General features: G+C 42.6%; 1 pseudogene across 1 annotated transcript; it reads right to left on the bottom strand.

Annotated features, from left to right (window-relative positions):
• Positions 1-7,479: 7,479 nt before the first annotated feature.
• LOC147618332 (UDP-glucose 4-epimerase GEPI48-like) lies at positions 7,480-19,061 on the bottom strand (annotated as a pseudogene). Its single transcript, XR_015262092.1, has 9 exons — positions 18,680-19,061; positions 18,490-18,540; positions 18,259-18,394; positions 18,031-18,132; positions 17,718-17,944; positions 13,226-13,307; positions 8,508-8,590; positions 8,303-8,394; positions 7,480-7,725 (listed from the first exon to the last, which is right to left on the bottom strand). The product of XR_015262092.1 is annotated as a UDP-glucose 4-epimerase GEPI48-like (transcript).
• Positions 19,062-20,720: the final 1,659 nt, after the last annotated feature.

Below are 20,720 nucleotides of genomic sequence, written 5' to 3'. Positions count from 1 at the left end.
AATCCAATGTTGAGATACGCAAGTTTGCTCAAGCAATGAGGAGCAAAAAACCTTCAGTTTATTCTTTTTATTAGCATTAGTGCTAATCATGAGAGGACTTAAGGGTGCATGTATTGTATTCTTCTTCTAAAATGTGTTCATGTGGTTGTTGGTGGTGCTTGGTCTGTGTACTATTGCTACTCGACCCATAGATGGGCCTCCCTCATTCACTACTACTGCGAGTGATGGCCTCTATGTGTGTGTGTGTGTGTGTGTGTGTGTGTGTGTGTGTGTGTGTGTGTGTGTGTGTGTGTGTGTGTACTGTGTGCACGCGCGTGTGTGAGTGAGTGAGAGTGAGAGTGAGAGTGAGAGTGAGAGTGAGAGTGAGAGAGAGAGAGTAGACAATCCCCCTCCTCTTTTGGTGTGATCAATAGACAGGGCTCATTCTTTGGCCTATGGATTTCGTCCAAATAAAGAAAAAAGGAAGGAAGAAATTGTGCCATTGGAAAGGCCATTAACTAGTGGGAGGTATCAAATAATATCGTTAATGATTAATGTTGGGATCTTACATGAGGAATCACCAAATGAGGGTAGATGTTGCCTTTTCAATCTTGGGCATTTATTAAACAAATAAAGAATCGATTCTAATTTAGCACTAGTCCAATGCTCACATAACCCAGCTTGTAATGTAATTTTCTCAACTAAAATCTAGAAATCTTGATTAGAATTCGACGTTGTCTTTAATTTTAAGGGATGAAATTTTTACATTTTAGCTAAAAATCCCAACATTTTTCTAGTGATTTTGAAGTCTAAATCTTGATTAAGACTAAGCATTACCTTTAATTTTAAGGGTTGATTTTTTTTTTGAGCACTGCTATGGCATGGATGTGGAGGTGATAACGATCATGAGGCATTCAATTATTGAAAGCTTTTTCTAAAGGCCTAGGTAATTGGGTTGTGAGACATTTATATGTATGAAATGTTAAACAATTTCTTTCATTTTAAAGTATAAAGTTATCATCAAACTGATGTGACTCCATGGGTTTGTAAAGGGAACTGTTGTGATTGATTCAAAGTTCCATCATGGATATAACTGCCTCTACTTTTGCTAAACTAGGGTGTTCAAAAGCGGGTTTATTAAACTAGAGTTTGGGAGCCCAAGGTTAGAGAAGGAACTCTTAGATTGGCCAAAGTAATTAAGTCCTTAAAAAATGTTTCAATTCAATGTTGAACTAAACTTGAAGATGTAGGGAAAGGCTTCTCAATGATTTTTCCAGTTGTCTCATGGCCTTTGAGAGGGGTTGAGAGAGGGAGGAAGCTTCTAAGAGTAGCTAGTGACAATCACACAAACTACTCTAGAGTAGCTAGCGAGACAATGATACGAACTACTCTAGAGAAGTTAGCGACAATGATACAAACTACTCTAGAGTAGCTAGCGCAGGAGCTTGTGGCATCACCATTTTGGGGACTCTATTTTGTGCTGCTGAGTTCGTTGGATCTATTGTGCAAAAAAGGGCCATGTAGATTATATAGCCAGGATGCCATCTCATGATCGAAAAGGCAATGTCAAGCATGAGAATAGTCGTCCACATAATTAGCCCTAAATACCTTAATGGTATGTTCTATTCATTGTTTAGTAGGATAGAAAATCTTACTTTAATGAATGAGTCAACAGTGACAATGCGAGTCAACATGGTCATGAGACAAGTGTTGATGTAGAGAGAAGTGGAAACATTCTCCATGTTAAGCATGCTGATACATGCAAAATGCTTGGCCAACAAACTCATGGATGGCTCCAATTAACGAGAGAAAATTCTTCCAAACGTAAAAGCTACAATAGGTAAGTCAAAGTCGTTTCTTTAAATCTAGGCATGTATGAAAGCAAGGGTTCAATAACCTCTAACATGTTTAATTTTTGGGCCTTCTTGAGATGGATTTAAAGAGTAAAAACATAAAGCGCAATACGAGTCCTTTAACTACATGATAAGTTAACATTGTTTTGAATTCTAGCTGTAGAGAAACCTTAGTCACACAGGGGATGAGGGTTGTTGCAAGATCAGGATGTCCAATTTCGTCCAATTTATGCTAGACTGGGACAGGTTTTTCCAAAACCGAACCCGAAAAAACTTCCCTTACCCGGAAAGCACGGGCGATTCCACCAAGATAACTTAGAGAGCGAATTTGGGGGGGCAAGGTACCTCAAATGAGATCAAGCAACTAATAGAAAATACACATGCAGTCAAATTAATACAATATAACATAAATTCATATAAATTACTCTAATTAATCAAAAATATGATGAAATGAAAAATAATAACTTAAATTAATATAAATTACTCTAATTAATAAAAAATATGATGAAATGATTTAGAATAAACTTTTCATAATTAGAGTGATCCAATTTTTTTCCCATAGATGCACCATTATAAGTACACTAGTCCCTATAGGTTTTTGATGAATTACATCAAAAATGTAATTTTACTAATTAGATTATTAATATTTGTAGGCCTTAATAGCCTGGAAGAATTTTAAAAAAGAGAACATTAAAAATCCAACCATTGGATTTGAAATTTCGACTAACCACCACATTCTACTAATGTCTCACTATCTACGACACTTTTGATCTACAAGATTGAGCATTTTAAGTGGTGGTTATAGTGGGTACAAAAATTGACATATATTAGAACACTTTACAGACCTTAAAATATTTAAATAAAATAGACAAATAACTTAAAATTTTCTCAAAAAATCAAGTTAACCTCTATATTATGTGAAGATATAAGATCCAAAGTGGGAATCACATATGATCAGTTCAAATGTAAAAGATATTAGAATTTTATAGAATCACTCCAAATTTGGGACAAGGTGTATACATTGAAGACTTTGTACCTAAGGAAATGATGACTTTCAACTATCTAATGCTTAATCAGATTATGCAACTACATTCATTGCGTGTGATGTTACAACACAACAATTTGAAAGGAAATTCCTTCAATATAGCTAGGAGAGATAAGCCACTAAAGGTAAACAAATTCCTATTTTTTTTTACTATTATAGGGTGCCTAAGTTAACAAAACTAGGCACCCTGATCTTGTAACCACTCATGACACAAAAGACGAATGAGCATGCATCCTACTTGGCAGATTAGGCAAGAAGCTCTCAAATTATGATTATCATTCATTAATTATGATTATAGGAACCATTGTACAAGGTTCTATGATAGTGTATGGGTGTTGCATTTCTAGAAGGGATAGATGAAGGGTGCTACAGAGCCTAGGATGTGATACAAAAGGTTAAACTAGAATTTAGGTGTGGTGGAAGATGAGAAAGAGATGTGGAAGATGGTAGGTAGCAGAGAAAGAGCTTAGCCCAAAAATCCTTCTTTCCAAAAACATTCCTCGGGTTGATATAGTTGCACAAATTACATGTGCGTATTCATAGGACATTTGATGGCATCAAATTCATACATATCGTGGTATGTATACTATGAAATTATAATTACAACTACCAAGGAACAATACAAATGCACAAAGAAAAACAAAAATTTCTTTTTTTTTAAGTCACATCGGTCCATTTCCACTCACCAGGGTCCCAATGTCGCCATAGGCACCACAAGCATGAGTAATCGTCACTGGGGAAGGGTCAATATACCAACGCTTCTGAGAGCGACCCGCTACTCTCACTGGACTGATTATCACAAGGCTAGGTGTGATCAATTGTACATCACGTCTCTCCATCTGCCATGAAGGCTAAATGGAATAGAAGGCAACACCCTCTTCCTCCTCTAGCTTTGAGAATCCCAACACCTAAGGGGGCACGCCTGTTCCCCGAAAAAACCCCAACCACAAGTGATGATACTCATCTAAAATGTACAAGTGATCTAGTAGTTAGGTATAGTTGCATCAATCTGTGCAGCCCGTCGGTGACTCCCTCTGAGATGTTGGGTAGATGCCTCTCTCTGATCATCTGGAAGACGCTTAAAATTCTTCCAGTCAAATACTATCTTGTTGCACATCTCTCCCACCCTGCCACTGCATATACCCTGCTGCACCCAGGGGTCTGCCAAGATCATCTCTGATAAGGCTGTTCCACATAATGGGCTCCCTGTCATCCTCATCTATTGAGCTTGGGGGTCTATGACGTTAAAAAATCCGAGACTGCCCCAAGCCCGGATGATGGAGGAAACCAATGTGGGGAGGATGGGGAGCGGTAATCTGCCTCAGAGAAAATACGCGTGATGTGCCTCCAGTCTCACCACCCCTCTCAGGGACACATCCAAGAATCTGGTACATGAAGAAATCCTTCCAAGGCTGAGTACCTCGAATGAATGCTCCAACCACCAACTTGCAGGGCAGAGCTTTGCATTGGATCTCTAAATCAATGATATTCAACCCCCAACGTTGAAGACCCTCGATGTTTCTGTGATGCTCTTTCTTGTAACAGCTCGATTGAGAACCTACTATCTTCTTGTGAATGATGGGTGCTTGCAAGCCCACTTCATTGTACCAGCCTCCAAACCAATTCACATACCTCCCACTTGCTCTATATATCGTCACGCCCTGCAACAGTCAACATTGCACCAGAGCGACTTCAAGCAGACCTCGCGAGTGCCCACACCCACCAGCGACCAGGCTCCCCTGAGCAACAACAATAGCCCAACCTGGGCTGTCAAGGTGGAACACGAGCAGCTCCATCCTGTTGATGACACCATAGTAACTACCTACACTCCATGTTGGTGGAAGTTGGAAGTATGTAAAAAGCTGTGAGGATGGTTTGTGTCCAAGACTGACTGTCGTTGGAGTTCTCTCATCAACAGTTACATCAAATGTCGGATTGCTCATCTTGCACTACCACTACCTCGATTCAAATGCATAAATGCATCCTAGCTGCACAGCTTCCTACTTTGGATGGTATAGTCAAACAGGGCAAAGAAACCACACTAGTCACTTCATGCAGCTTCTTCCAGTGCACCTTACAAAGATGCACAAGACCGAGAAACCTGACCTTTGGGAGAGTTGTGTATTCTTCCATAGCGGCAAGTAGGCATGTTCCTTGGGACTCACTTCATCCAACTATTTGATATCGATGAACGTTTGGTGAATACACGTCTTTAGCATCTCGTCTAAACCAAAATGTGTTCACATGGGCCGTGCTATAATCTTGGCACACACTAAACTTGGACAAAAGGAGCAGACAATCCGCCTATTTTATGAAATACAACATTCCAAGACGTGATGGCCATGTCTTTGTTGCCCTCCTTAGTGCATGCAAAACATCCTACATTTTTGAAGGATTTTCCAAGGCAGATCTGTTTAAAAGGAATGCCATTGTCAACATGTGCCTTGGATTGCAATCATTTTGGGATGCATGCAGTAGGCTGATAATTAGAGGAAGCTCTTTAGATTTTCCAGCATATAGAAGGGGGAGGGGAGGGGGAGTTAGAGGTCATTTTGGTTTCTCCATTAAGAGCATGCTCTAAGCTTGCAGCTCTAAATCAAGTGAAGCTCATCCACGGTCATGTCATGAGAGCAGATTTGAGTTAGACAAAATTCTCGATAACACTTTCATTGATTTGTTTGCAAAATGTAGGAGCCTAGATGGTCCAAAAGATAGACATCTGACACCATGTCCCAAGAAGATGTCATTGTATGGATTGCAATCATTGTAGGGCATGCTATGCATAGGCATAGTTTTTCAACTTTCTGTAGATGTTGCATTTAAGGCATGCAATTAAACCAACCTCTAAATTTGTCAGCATTTGAAAGGCTTCTCCAACACAGCAGGGTTGTACCATGGCCAAGTAATACATGTCTATGATCAAGGAAGCGGTTTTGGCTTTCATTTGAGTGATGGTAATTCTCTCATCAACATGTCTGCCACATGTGGGAGGCTACAGGATGCATGTAGTGTCTTCAATAGCTTACCAAAAACAGATCTAGTGGCATGATGGCTGAATGCAATTAAACTGACCGTGCTCAAGACTTTTTGAATCTTTCTTCAAAATGGAACAGGATGGTGTGAAACCAAATGCGTTCTCCTTTGTCAGCATTTTTAAGGTGTGCTCGATTACCAGACCTACATCATGGCAACTGTATGGTCAACTACATGCTTGAAGTATCCTTTCAGCCTACGTACATATTTGTTGGCAATGTTCTGGCTGGCGTGTACCTAAGATGTTGGAGCTTCAAGAGTTTTCAATGGCAAGATGTGATCACATCGAGAACACTCTCATGATACGTACACAAAATGTGGGAGCATTGATGATGCATGCACAATGTTTAATGTTCAAGCTTTCAAACCACAACGTATTCACATAGACTGCAATGGAAAATTGGCTCAAATAGCCACTATTGGCTAGCTTGGAAATATTCTAAAGGCCTACAACATTGAGGTGTGAAGCCAAATGCGGTGATTTTTGCTTGCCTTTTCTGTGCAGTAATATGGCTTTTGTCACATTCTCAAGTGATTTTTGCTTGCCTTTTCTCTGTGTAGTAATTTGGCTCTGGTCACATTCTCCAGTTCATGGATGAAGACTATGATGTCCCACTGAACGCAAAGATGGGACAACGATGCTTTCACTGTCTTCTCCAGAGGATTCACAAAAAACTAGTAACTTTGTTTGTATGTATGGCAACTATGAACGTGCTAGTGAGAGGAAGAAATAGCAGAGCTAAATAACTTTGTTCCAATATGAACATGCTAATGTGCAGGAGCAAGCAAAGACAATAGCATAGCTGAGAATAAGTGCAAATCTATGGAAGAAGCCCAGTAAGGCCTTCATTGCAAAGGCCAAGCAATTGCATTGCTTCAGTGGTAGGGTACTTTTACATATATTGTGCAGCACCTTAGTTCATATGCCAAACACTAACCAGTGTCACGTCTAGTTACTGAATTATTAAAGCTTTAAGTAATATAGATTACATCAACTATCAAAATTAAAAAGTGTGTTCAAATATTACACTAGCAACAGTCCAAATGTGTAGTACTCAATTGCGAGTGAACTTAAGAGAGAGAAAGAGAGAGAGAGAGAGAGATCACAGGATGTTAGAGACCTTTGTATACACTCCTCTTTGCACACCACTTGAGAAAGGGGAGAGAAAGAGAGAGACTTGAGGAGTGTAGAGAAAGACACGCACTTGAGAAATGTAGAGAGAGAGAGAGAAAGAGACAGAGACAGAGAGGGGTGTACATAATCTGCCTGGATTCTGATTTTGCGGGTCTTACAAGACGTGCAGACAAACTCAAGTCCCTATCCCCCAACAGTTCAAATTTTAAAGAAAAAGCAAACCGTTGTACCCACCTTTTCTTTGCATGGCAGCAATGATCCTCCACTCTTGCTTAAAAAAGATAATTCCCTCCAATGCCACCAAAAATTTAAAAAAGAATTTAAATATGAACATCCATCTGGATCAAAAATGAGCGATTGAAGGTGGCCCCCTCACAATTCCTAAGCAAATGTAGTGGCACCTAATTGCTCATGTTTGATCCAAATGGATCTCATCCCTGCCGAATGAATGGTTATTGTACATACAGCCTTCTGAGAATTTTTCTGTGAAAAGTTTTGATAAGGATGCCAGAAATTATCTCCATCTTTGGCCATAAAATCGAGTACGCTTATGTAAAAAGGTTTTGAACATCTTTCTAGGTTAACTTTCCTTCACCAACTCCGGATGCCTGTAGCCCCAGGGATTCTTACTAGCCCAGTTCCACTGATCACGGCACATCTCTTCTATTCCATAGACAGCTCTGTCACACAATGTCATCCGTGTTTACTCGGTGAATGGAGCACATACATGCAAATGCCACACACACTATACACACACATCACAATGTCACATATTTACAACACCGCCTACATATATTTAAACACACATACATGCATACATACATACACCACCTACATACATTCAAACACACATGCATGCATACACACATACACCACCTACATACCATTCAAACACACATGCATGCATACATATGTACACCACCTACATTAAACACACATAGAAGCATATATACATTATACATACACACATTGCATTACATCCAACATACGCTTTATACATACATACACACAAGCATACAGTCAGGCATGCACACATTACTACACACATGCATTACTATACACACACCCCACATAAATTTATTTATTTATAACATTTACCATATCAATTACTATTGAACTCATAAAAAGTGCAGCCATTGAAATCAAATACAAGTGAAGGCTTGAGTAGAATCACAAAAAAGGGGGTCAGTGAAACCAAATACATGGAGACTCCAGTAAAATCACAAAAAAGGGGGGGGGGGGGGGGGGGGGGCTTACTTCCACTGCAACTCCCTTTCAGCCTTTTCAGTGGACGCATAGATTTCACTACAATCTCCTGGCCGTCGATCGGCAAAACGAAGGGGTATTTTCTGCTAGTAGACAGGAACAATAGCTTCAGATTACTCTACCAAGTATAGTTGTCTAATATAAGGTGTTCTCCCCAGCCAAAATGGTAGGTCAACTTTCCAACTTTAGGAAATACCTTTCCAGATGCTTTCTCAAAGGCTGCAACCATTTCCACCACAGAAGTGCCCCGCCCCGTCCCTAGGTTATACACAGTGCAACCTGTCATGAAATATAAAATGAGTACAAAAAAAGTGGTCAAAATACAATGACATTGTCAGCCACAGGATGGCCACAGTCACCTTCAAAAAGAGAGATTTACTACAAAGACCAAACAAAAGGTAATGATTGGCAAAAACCCTTTCATGAACATTTTCAACCAAGCTACCCAACATGAGAATTTGGGAGGGCGCAATGTGTAGATGCACCATATCATGCCATGTGTTGATCACCATATCATGTGATTGACGCATTGCACATAAATGGCGTATTTATCATGTGTGAATACACCCTATGATGACACATTGCCCACATAAATGGCGTATTTTCCTCCATCCACGTCATCTTTGACCCTTCTGAATCAGTTTAAACACCATTGAGTGCAATACATCCATATGAAGATTCAAAGCAGTATAATTTGCTACATTTGACTCACTCATCTTTAATCACTAGTGAAACGTAATCATGATTTACAATATGACTAAATTCTAACTTGGAACCAAGGTGGCATGGAGAGTGATCGTTCAGCCATGGCGTAGAGGCGGCCTACGCATCATTGACCTTGCTATTAAGAGCCGCACCCTGATGGGCATGCTGATTGTTAGAGGACTCCTTCCCGGTGGTGAGCCTTGGAAGGACCCCAAGTCTAGGGGGCCCTTGGCCACAGAGTACCAAATGGATCTTCACAGAGATGCAGGCCTGCAGACTTAAGCCCAGCTTTTGAGGACAAATTGTAGCTAGTTTACTCCGAGCTTGGAATCACCTCAAGCGGGCCCTTAGGCGGCTAGCTCCGGTAGCCTCAAAGGAGCATCTTCGGCAGCCATTGATTTGGAACCCCCTGATCCGTTTACCCAGTGGCCATATGTTGGGAGCCCGACCTCATGTATCATGGGGCGCGTTGAGCATAGGACCTGCCAGGTCCCTTGGAGATTGGCTTGCACACAGGCAGTTACCTCCGGAGGTTTAGGGGAGAGGCCTGCCAAGGATCCGGGGTAGAGATAGGCTCAGCATCGACATCGACTCTGCTATTCCTCAGGAGTGGCTGACACCTATCCCAAACCCAACCCCCCCACTATGGCTAGACGTGTTTACTAGACATGATATTTTATTGGCAGTCCATGGAGCGGATGAGAACAGTGGTTTGCTCACTTTTTCTCATGGTTGTTTCCATACGACGTACGATGGCATACCGTACGGCACGATACCGTATGGATTTTTTCAAATAAAAAATCCCCAAAAAAATGAGTTTTTTTGGTAGGTAATGGTCTTTCTTTTGCTTATCTATGGCTGTTTAAGCTTCCTCTGTACTATGTGCTTCCCTCCTTTCTAAAATACTCCATATCTGGACTTGGAAATACCTAAGTTTATAAGTATTTTTTTAAAACACCGTATTTTATCGTACAATAAGAAAAAAAAATTATATCATACTGTATTTTCTCGTACGGTATCATATCGTACGCACCGTACGGTATCATATCGTACGCACCGTACGGTATCGTACCTAACAACTATGCTTTTTCTATTGGTCCCCATGGCAGATTAGAGAGATCCGAGTCCCCCCTTTGAAGATTTCAGTGGCTGCACCTTACAATGGGTAAGGGTGATTGGATTTCAAGCACGTGAGTGGGACATAGACCCCTTGCCAACCAAGGTGGCTAGGGAGAGATTATGGTGGCTATGGATATGGGAGAGCCGACCTCTCACACACTTCCAATGGGACCCGAGAGAGTGGATGCTCCCTTTTTTGCATACACAGCACGGCTAGGCCGCAGGATTCACATGCCCGAGATTGATGGCACCCCGGCAACAACAATACATTGGCAGTCACAGGGCCTCTCCCAGTGTTTCCTCTCAGCTTTTTGGAAGAGACTCTGGGACAGTTTTCGGCCTCGAAAGATCACCCTCTTTCTTTGGCTGATGACACACAAGAGCTTGGTGGTTGGCCATTGGAGGTCCAACCAGCAGCTCGCACGAGGTGCGGCCACCCTCGAGAGTCTCAACAACATTGTCTTTGGGATTTCCCAAAGGCTTAGCAGGTTTGGCAACGGATTCTCCACATCTTCACGATAGACAGGGTCTCGACCGGGATCATTGCATGGAGCACCGTCACTTGGGATCATCGCATGGATCATTGCATGGAGCACCGTCACTTGGGCGACAAAGACTGAGGTTGTCATGGCTAATGAGGAGGATGGTGGGGAGCTAGCCCTTTGGTCTCTCACCTCCGCATTTCGGTAGTACCAGTCACAGTCCCATCTATTGACCACTAGAGACTGGGTTCATGCCAGAGATGGAAGATTTGCAATAGCATTGCAGCCTAGCACATATGGTGAGCTAGATGCAACGAAGCCATCGAGGGTACCCACACTCCGTCTGTGGAGTCCATTAGGAGCATTTGGCTCGACATCATCCATTCCCTCCGCGATCAGTGGGGGAATCTAACCGCATGCGAAAGCGGCGAAAAGCTTTCTTGAGGCTCTGGCGGCCTGGCCCTTTTCTCACCAGTAGAGGTGGTGATCCCACTTGACATTACAGACCACCTGTGTGGTAATTCCCCTCCCCCTATACGAGATAACCTTCTCCTCATAGATCGGCTAGCCAGAGGGAAAGTGCACCTTTCTCAACCTTTTGATTATTTGATTCCCGCCCTGTACATGAGGTGAGTTTGTATCTAGCCCTTCGTGGTTGTATTTAGCCCATCATGGTTGTTTTTCATTAACTAATAGAAGAATCTTTTTTATCGGAAAGAAAAATTTCTAACTTGGAATTAAAACTTTCTCCCCCATGGTTTTGTCTTGGTCTTTACGTCAGGTCACCTCTTCATGTGGCTTGAGTATCAAAATCTTGTTTAGAACCAACTCTTTGCTAACTGCAAGACAAAGGAATTGTACTCCGGCATCTTCTACAAAGCCTCGGTGATGAGCCAGGCCTTCTACATAACACTTGCATGGGACTTCACACTTGGAAGTTGGCTTTGCAAACTTAGTTGGTTTCAATGATTTTTTATTGTTCCCAATCATGCATGAACATGGGCAGCATCCTCATCCTTGACACCGCCTCCTACAGTTACATTCAACCAATCCCCCATGTCCCGCCAAATCGATCCTTGCCAAACAACGTAGTGCAACAACTACCTAGGCCTTTTTATCACCCCGTGTAAAGCTCCTAGTGCTGTGACTACATTAACAAAGATCCATATTCCAGCTCTCCAAGGGCTGCTGCTCTAGTGGGCTGAAGCTCCTTCAGATGCAGATTATCTGATGAATCAATCGTGGGGCTTGAGGCAGCTATTTAGAAGGGCCTTATGTAGCTACTTGGCTGGTTTACACAGTTGTGGATTGGTATGCTATAATATTCAGCCCTAATCAACCTTGTTGTTGAGGCCAACGTGTCCATATGTTAGCCAATGAGGTGATAGCTTAAGTGGTGAAGGTGTTTGTCTAGGACCATGAGGTCCTGGGTTCAAAACCCCCCAAGGTGCTTTCTCGGCGGCATCCCCTACGGACAGATTAAGAAACGTCCATGGGCAGTGAAAAAACGATAACTATGTGAGGATCTTTGGTTTTAGGGTTAGTCGAGGAAAAAAAGCATGTTCATTCACCGGCCGACCCAAACAAGCTGTCTGCCCAACACTGTACCTACCTGACTATCTAGTAAGCAGCCGCCAACCTGTTTGTCCTTGCTTGACCACTCCTAGGTGCCACCTCCTCACCGGCTGGCTGCCCATGCTGCTGCTAAGCTGGCTTCCCACCCTACCCATGTAGCTTCCTATATCTTCAAGTACACCCCATCTACCATTGTCATCGCCACAACTAACCACCAAAGCAGACCACCATGTGAACCTGCAACATCCTTTGGGAACTTGAGAGACAGGGTGGGCACCCAAAGACAGCAGGCCATCACTTGGGTGGGCACTCTTTGTAAAGTAGACCCTATATCCACATTTTGTGGATCTTGTACTAGCTGCCCTAGTCGTGCAAAGAGTGATAGGTGGTGCCATGGACATGGCAGAAGAGTCCTAACTTGTTGATGAAGCCTTCGGACAGCTTTCAACTTCTGCAAATATTCCTCGCACACCGCCTTAAGCTTATTGATATTATGTTACTCCTATTTCTCCATCTTTTCAGCATCAAGATCATGAACTTCTTGTCTACAACTAGTACTGCCAATCGTGCTTTGGATATTACTAATTCCTCCGTGTCTCTGTCTACTCTTTGCTGCATAGTTTTTGATGCTCCTTCAATATCTGATTTGTTTTAGCTATCGGAGGGAGAGTTGTGTCGAGATCATGTTTCATAATCCCTGAACTCATTGGAGAAATATTCTCCCCCCACCATCTGATCTTAAGCATATTATATACATGCCTTTGTCTTTCTCAACCATAGCCTTGAAACTTTCAAAGTGTGTAAACGCTTTGCTGTTCTCTTTCATAAAGTAAACCCACACGTTCTTAGTGTGATCAATGGTGAAAATGCTTCCCTCAACCGATATGGCTCCTAAATCAAGGACATGTCCATGCACATAGCATTCAGAACCAATTACTTCTAAGTGTCATATTTAGACTTTAGTACTATATAGTTGCACGCAGTCCCAAGGCTTTAATTTTACTAAAAACTAGAATGAGATGTAATGGCCCACCTATATCCTTGGTGGTAAGAAGCTTCTGAAGGGCTGCAATGTGACCATAGGCCAAGTCCATAACATGAATATAATCACGAACCTGAAAAAGCAATTTAAAATTGTTAAGTAACAATTAATCTTTAAAAAAAGAGCCCAAAATAAAAAACAGAGAAAAAAAAATCAGAGCAAGAAATGCATAGGTCTAATTTACTCTTTTTTTTTTATAAAAACAATTTTCAAGGCACTTTCTCATCTTTACAAACATGGAATCACATGACTAAAGAAATGTCAAATTGCTAAGAGAAATGTCCATTGGCTAAGAGTATGCTCCCTCCCTCAATAAGAAATCAGCTTTCCTTCCACCTGGGTCCTCAAAGGACCATACAAAGCCAGTGAAGCAGAGACCTAGCCTCAAGCATATACCAGTAAGAAACTCTTAATAGCCCACACTTGAAAAGATCTAAATGCACCATGAGCCTGAGAGCAAACATTAATATCCCAAAGGATCATCTCATTTATGACCAACATGAGCAGAATCATTGTGAAAGAGTTGAGCACGCATGTCAAGTACAGGGGGGAAGGAGATAAGGGAACCAGCCAAATGCCAAGAAGATGGCATCCGACAAACGCCTCATAGTCATCAAAGGTGATGAGGATTCGAATCCTTGTCATGATCTCAGACAACTAGCAGCACACAGTCCCTCAAAAGACGAGAGTCAAATCCTTGTCATAATCTCAGACAACTAGCAGCACACAGCCCCTCAAAAGACAAGATTCTGAGGTGGCTTTGTAACCCCATTGCCTTGAAAAAGAGCAAGCCCACGGGGTCCGGGGCATTTAAAACAGTCAAACAAACTTAAAGTCACAAAGAAATGGAAACAAACTTAAAGGCACAAAGAAATGGATCGTAGAAGAATAGACCCAAGACCCTCTTGATGGATTCATGATGATGTCTCCCTATTCTTATCCTCATTGTCCCCACATAAGCCCATGATGTATTTGCTATCTCAGATCGCACCCACATGAGCCCATGATGTATATGTATCTTGTATTCACATGTTATCAGGGCATAGATCACAAGTTTTATTTTATATTCCTTTTCAGTTTTCCATGATTTTAGTATTCTCATGGATTCATTATACTACCCTTTAGTCTCATAGACCATTGGGTCTTTTGAAGATGTTAATCTGTCTCTCAGAGGATCAGCATCCTCCACCACATAGAGACACATCCCGAAGGTTCTCTGCAACGTGACATGCTCCCATCGTAGAGGCCTGACCTTCTTTCTACCCTGAGATTGGTACTGGGGTGAGGAGGAGATGAGTGCAAGCATGCAAGGTGAAGAAGGTGACTGTCCGTGGTGCATGTGGTGGCAGCACTGCAGAAGAGAAGGAGGATCTGGATGTATACAGTGTACACACATTGGCGTTTTTTCCCTTCCTTTTCTTTTCATTTCCTTTTTGGTTCTTCCATGGTACCATTGTATTACTTATGGTCTCATAGACCCTTGGAACTTCCATACACGTTAATCTCTCTCTCTCTCTCTCTCTCTCTCTCTCTCTCACACACACACACACACACACGTGCGCGCGCTTGTATTAGGGTAATTGGACAAGAGGACACCTTACTTATGGTCTCATAGACCCTTGGGAACTTCCATACCGTTAATCTCTCTCTCTCTCTCTCTCTCTCTCTCTCTCTCTCACACACACACACACACGCGCGCTTGTATTAGGGTAATTGGACAAGAGGACACCTTACTTTACATTTTGGATGAGTATTGAGCATCTTGGAGCCCTTGCCAAGGTACAAGTGGCCAATTTCCATGTCTAGGAGGTGTCAAGTCAGTGTGTTGTCCAATGCACAAGTTGCAACCCACTTGGAGTTTGCTTTGTACAAGATCAAGGCAGCTTATTAGGCTGAGACTCAAGAGCCACGCACCAAACAAGAGTACACCCTTACTTTATGAGTATTGCGCATGTTGTGAGCCCTTGCCTAGGTACAAGTGGCCAATTCCATCAGGTCTAGGGTAGGTGTCAAGCCGGTGCGTTGTCCAACACACAAGTTGCACCCACCCGGACTATGGCTTTGTACAAGGTTGAGGCAGCTTATTAGGCCAAGAGCAATGCACAGACAAGGGGTCAAGTCATGTCTAGGACGGAAAAACATGCGAGGATGAAAATCCAAACTCTGAGTAGCAAACTAGACAAAGAACTGTGCATATTGGGCATTGGGCACGGCGACTGATGGGCAGTTGGGAAAACCAAGGAGTAAATCATTTCACATGAAAAGTGCCCAAAATCCATCGTGGGAGGGTCCACAAGAGAGAGAGAGAGAGAGAGAGAGAGAGGTATTAACGCCGGTAGAATGCAACACAAGGGCATATACGACCAACGGTGGGACTTGAACTCGGATGAATCATGGCCTTTATAAGCTGGACCCCTAGGATAAGACCTCTTGAACAAATTATACTTAATTTCTAATGCAACTTCTGAAAATCTGGGAGAACAAGGACTGATCAATACATTGCCACCACTTGAGAAGATAAGCACCCTCAACATCTGCATGCAAACCATGTCCAAAACACTAGGAGAGAGAGAGGTATTAACATCGGTAGAATGCACACGAGGGCATATACAACCAACGGTGGGACTTGAACTCGGGTGGATCACGGCCTTTATAAGGGCCCTCGCACTAGCCAATCTGCCCCACTTGTGGGTGGCAAAAAGGTAGTGCGTGGGTCCTCTTTTATTACACACACACACACTGGAGAGAGGTATTAACATCAGTGGAATGCAACACGAGGGCAAATACGACCAACGGTGGGACTTGAACTCGGGTGGATGAGACTTAAGAACAAACGCAACCTATAAATATTTTGATATATATTATCAAGGTCATAAAAAGCATAGGGCTGCTCAATTAAATCAATGCAACTCATAAAACCATATAAAGGGCACATGGGTTTCATGAAGGGAAAATTCACAGATTTATGGCAAGAACTTCCAAGCAATCAAGTCTATGTCCTAAGCTTCCACATGCAGACCACGACCAGCAGAGGAACACATTACTTCCATGGCTTTAAAAAAACCAATCAGCACAGCAAGTCCAACAGCGTCATTCATGATAGCCCAAACACATCTCCCAACGAGCCAGGTCACTCTAGCAGAAACATAACTATCACTTTGTACATCTACTTGTGGGGGGAAGGGGGGGGGCTGGGGGCTGGGGGCTGGGGGCTGGGGCTTAAGTGGGTGATTAGGGGACTCAATCGAGTTCAGGTGCAGCAAGCTACATGCCCAAGACCCACTCGTCTGAGGAGATACTCCAGAACTACAGAAGTTAAGGGAGCTCGATCAAGCTGTTGAGCAATCTTTCACGAAGGGAGATCTCAAATTCAAGACTCAAGAGCTCCCCATCCACAACCAACAGACTCTCAGTGTTTCACTGATAGTGTATTTTAGGCATTTTTTCCCCTTTTTCTTTCAATTGCTTGTGAGAAGACCTTGAATCATCTACACTTTAAATTCAGTCCAATAGGTTATAACTGGCCTCTGCCGAAGTTAATCAAATCTCTCTCTCTCTCTCTCTCTCTCTCTCTCTCTCTCTCTCTCAATGAGATCAGCTATGCGGAGAGGCAGAGGTAGACCCCATATACCTCACATCCCACCATCACGAGTTTCTTTCATCCAACTCAGAATAGAGGCTCTCGCCGAGACGACCACGAGATAGCCCTGACCCGGATGCCCCTACTTGACGGACCAGGCAGTGCACACAAGCAGCACTTGTGCCACCGCGCATGTGCCACAGGTGCCACCTTGCCTCCCGGGTGCCTCCCTAGACAGAGCGATCTGGTGCAGCCAGCACGCAGCAGCTTCAGATCAAAGAGATCCTCCAGAGATACAGGAGTGTCCCTGTGGAGAGCCTCTATATAGTCATAGACATCGAGGACAACTTTGATCCCCACATTGTAGCATTGTTCCAATGGTATTTACAACAGGGCTGTTGTTTCTTCTCTCAACCCTAGTTAGGTTTTATTATCGTGTTTTTCCCATGATTCTATCAACTTCATGGACACATTGTAACACTTTTGGCCTCATAAACCCTTTGTTCTTTTGTAGACATTAATAGAACTCTTTCTCTCTCTCTCTATGTATATATATGCGTGCATGCATGCGTGTGTGTGTGTATATCTATCTATTCAAAATGTTCTTCCACAACAAGTTATTCCCCATTATACACATCGGCATCATGTATCATCCACATGGATACCTTAATTGCCCCCTTCCCCCTCCCCCTCCCCCCAAAAGTCCACATGTTTTGGCATAGGTAGCTAGTTTTTCCATGACTCTGTATTCGCATGGATCATTATACTACATTTTGGTCTCATAGACCCTTATGGTCTTTTGAAGACATTAATACATCCATCTGTCTCTCTCTCTCTCTCAAAAACTACACCAGCACTGACACACTTTCAAACTAAAAGCCATTTTTGAAATAGGAAACATACCCCAGTACCATCTCTTGTGGGGTAGTCCTTCCCAAAAACAGTAAGCTCATTTCGCCTGCCTACCGCCACTTGCTGTAGGAATGGCATAAGATTGTTTGGAATGCCTCTGGGATCCTCTCCAATCAAACCACTGGGATGCGCTCCTACTGGGTTGAAATAACGGAGAAGGATGATCCTCCATTCTGAGTCTGCACCTGAAGATCTCGAGCAATCTCTTCAACAAAAAGCTGCAACCACAAATCGATCCCTTAATTCACGTGCGCAGAATACAGCCCATCTTCTGAGGATTTAAAAATGATAATATTCAGAATACCTTTGTTCGACCGTATGGATTCGTAGTTGACAATGGGAAATCTTCTGTGCAGGGAACACATTTGGGTTGACCATAAACTGTTGCAGATGATGAGAATACAAGCTGCAGAATCAAAACGCATCTTTCTCAGCACATCAGAAAGACCATGAATTGTTCGCCTCAACCAGGCGCAAAAGAAACCATACTTAAGCTTGAAATGTGCCAACAAAACTTCGAATCAGGCCTTGCCTTTTTACAGCCATGTTTGCCCATAACTTCTAGTAGATTAATTGTGCCAATCATGTTGTTCCTGTAGTAAAACAATGGCTTAGCAACACTCTCTGCAACAGCTTTCAGCCCTGCGAAGTGGATAACAGCATCAAACCTGCAAGAGCATAAATCAATTAAGATCTCCATACTCGGGTGCATCTGGATCTGCTAATTAGCGTAGCATAGTTGGTTAAGAGATCTAATGCATACTTGGCCATGGAAAAAACCATTTCCAAGGAAATCCTTCTCTCTGAGGTCCACCTGCAAAATGCTGTTTCTTCAATTTCTTCTTTTCTCCCCATAAATGATACATACATGGCTACATTAAGTGTAATCAATAGGTTAAGGTTAGGGTTAGAGTTAAGGTATAGGGTTAGGGTTGCAGCAGAAAGCGCCATACCTGGAAGAAGTAGAGGTTGTGGCCATTCTTGCCGGCCAGATCTGCAACCCTCTTCACAGAATCTTCCACAGAGTTGTCGAGGCTGTCAATGACGACGACCTTGTAGCCCTCCGCCAGAAGCTGCAATGTAGTGTGGCTGCCTATAAAACCGGCTCCACCTGTTACAAGGACCGTCTTCTGCTGATGATGGGAGTCGGAGCCGTTGACGATTCCCCTCAAGACGTGGTTCATGGCTCCAAATACACAGACAATGATGCAAAAGTAGGGTTACGCTAAACTATGGATTGAGATAGCTGGGATTCAACCCCAGATTTATGATTTGGCAGAAGCAAAAGCCAAATCGGGGCTTGAAAGAACCAGAACGAAGGCAGGAAGCATACGCGGTTGCAGAGCCAGGTTTAGGTTTGATGGATGCTTAAAATGTGGGGCTGCAGCAGAAATTGAGCTTCCTCAATGCAAACACTAAATGCCGCTCTGATGCCGGGATTAGAGATCCAAAGCACCGAGGCAGAAGCTAGGGTCGATAACAAAACCCACAGAGGATAACCTTCTGATACAAATTTAGGGTATTACAGTCATAGTGGTTGAGCAAAATTAGGGTTGCCAATCAAGTGCTTCTGATGATTCCAGCGCTGGGTTTAAGCAGTGAAGAGCTTCTACTGCAGGACTAGGGTTTTAAGGCCAGAGAAGGTGAGCATCTGACGCAGAATCAGGGTTTGACAGAAACAGGAAAACGGGAAAAGATTGGGAAATGAGGGTTGCTGGCTAGCTTCAAGGAGCAAGAAAGGGAGGCTAAGGACTGCCAGTTTGCGTGTATATTTCAATAGATAAAACTGGGCGCCACGTGGCCTTTCGCTCTTTGCCATCATTGATTCTGACGTGGCCCCCAATCTGACGTGGCCCCACAATCTGACGTGGCAAATCTACTCACCCCTCATTTCTTTTCTTCCCCCTTTATTCTGAGGCGCTTCTTGGGTGGAAAAGTGCAAACCCCTCCCCCCCCCCCCCCCCCCCCCCCGATCTAATCTGCACACCCCATGATTGAGCTTGACTTCTTTCATGAACAATTTGATAAATGAATTCTTGCCTTAGAAACAACTAATTATTTGTGCCCAAGTAGTGCTCTTTTGAGGGTATCTCTTTTACATAATTTTGCAAATGAACTTATTACTCATTTATGCCAAGTTGTGCTCTTTTCTCTTTATACTTTTCACAATGATTGTTAATTTATGCTAAGTAGTAATGTTTTTCGATTATTGTTTTCGTAATTTTAATAATGTGTTGTTGCCACACAGAGGTGCTCTTTTATTAATATTCCTTGCACTATTTTTAGAATTTGTTACCTTGCAAAAATAATAGTCTTCAACCAAAAATATATTTATCTTTTTTTAAGAGATTATCATATATAGATACCTTAAGTGCATGTCGGCAAGCTAGGGTGTTTTTACCACTTGGAAGAAAACAATACAAAACATAAACCATATGTCCATGTTTGAGATTATTAAAAGATTGAAAATATCTTCTTGAGTTGATGCCTTGCAAAGGCAATTATTTACAATTTATGAAAACCCTCCCACATAGTCATCTTTTGAGAGTGACTACCCACTCCACCTAATGGGCGACATCCACATGACTAGGGGCAATGGACCCTACTCGAGCGCGACCTCGCCGAAGATTTTGGAGCTAGTTTATACAAGGAGTCACGACGGTCCGATGTGAAGGCTCTCATGACTTTACACACATTTCACCATTAATCAACCTTTGCTAAAAATCAATGAATCCTAGCTACCCCTTTTCCCATAATGTATCAAAATGAGGCCCAATAAGTCACCACATTTTATTAATTCAATGGTCTTTTTCCCATGTTTTTAAATTTCTTGAGGGCCAAGCAAACAAGAAGGCCTAACGGCCACACCTCTAGCACACTTCACAGTGCTCAGTCAAATGCATTGGTCCTTTGAACTTTCTTTGGTGAAATGCACATGACGATGTAAAAGTATATTGCCTTTAGATTATCTATACTCGAGCAAAGTAGCATGTC

The sequence above is a fragment of the Cibotium barometz genome, chromosome 35 (genome assembly GCF_041138505.1).
Source record: "Cibotium barometz isolate CiBa-2024 chromosome 35, ASM4113850v1, whole genome shotgun sequence".
NCBI classification, from domain to species: Eukaryota; Viridiplantae; Streptophyta; class Polypodiopsida; order Cyatheales; family Cibotiaceae; genus Cibotium; species Cibotium barometz.
The sequence above is the reverse complement of the archived record's forward strand: the minus strand, read 5'-3'. Positions and strand labels throughout refer to the sequence as shown.